Source organism: Palaemon carinicauda, chromosome 1 (assembly GCF_036898095.1).
Source record: "Palaemon carinicauda isolate YSFRI2023 chromosome 1, ASM3689809v2, whole genome shotgun sequence".
Classification (NCBI taxonomy): domain Eukaryota; kingdom Metazoa; phylum Arthropoda; class Malacostraca; order Decapoda; family Palaemonidae; genus Palaemon; species Palaemon carinicauda.
In genome coordinates this window covers 17186678-17187681 of record NC_090725.1, presented here as the reverse complement: position 1 = coordinate 17187681, position 1004 = coordinate 17186678, and positions in this window count along the sequence as shown.

Sequence of the window (1004 nt, the reverse complement as noted above, 5' to 3'; positions counted from 1 at the left end):
TCTCTGTTGGAGCCCCTGGGCTTAGAGCATCCTGTTTTTACAACTAAGGTTGTAGCTTAGCAAGTAATAATTATAATAATAATAACAATAATAATAATAACAATAATAATAATAATAAAGTGTCTATCACGCAACAATAAAAGAGACATTATAGGCTTCTTTGTTAATTATTCAAAACATAACTTGTATGTTATGAGTACCATTTATAGAAACTAGAAAGAAATTGTGAATTGAAAAAAAAATGTTAAAAACAGAAACAAAGAATATGAGCATAAAAAGCAAGTATTTCTATTGGAAGGAACACTTAGAAAATAGATAATATCTATTTTCTAGGTATATATTATACACTTGATAGAAATAAGTGGAAATTACTTGTTTCTCAGCTTATGTTAATTGATTTATGATTTTCTGCAAACTATAATGAAGTTGTGCCCCGCATTGTTCAATGGTAATTATATGAAGTACCGCCAAGACGTTGTATATTGAGCAAGGATGAAGTAGAAAATGAAGCTAATTTTGGAAGATTCAAATCTATTAGAGACTGCAATATCAGGAGTCAATCTAGGGGGCCTTGTGTGGGGTGGAGGGTAGCTAAGAAATCATCATTCTATAAAAAAAAACAAATAAAGATAACTATCAGGCCTACACCTTGATAAGCATCAAGGTCCAGCAAGAGTGTTTTAATTTCACTGACCCAAAGAGCTAAACTAGTTATATTAGCCCCAGGAAAACAATAATAAGGAAGATCGATTTTCTCATTACTCTGCTTGCTGTCAAAAGAGCTGCCCTTTTCTTTGGACAGTGAGTGACACAGTCATCTGGTTTAAGCATAGAAGAAACTGTTAAGTCAACACCAAATAGTGCAGATTTAAGGGTAGCCCACCATTTATGCTCCTGGGTTGTTCCAGAAAGTGAAGCGTTTATGGTAAAATTATATTCCTTTTATGTTGAAGCATAGATTCTCTAAGCAGCAGCTCTTAGTTGAGTATGGTTATTCCAACACA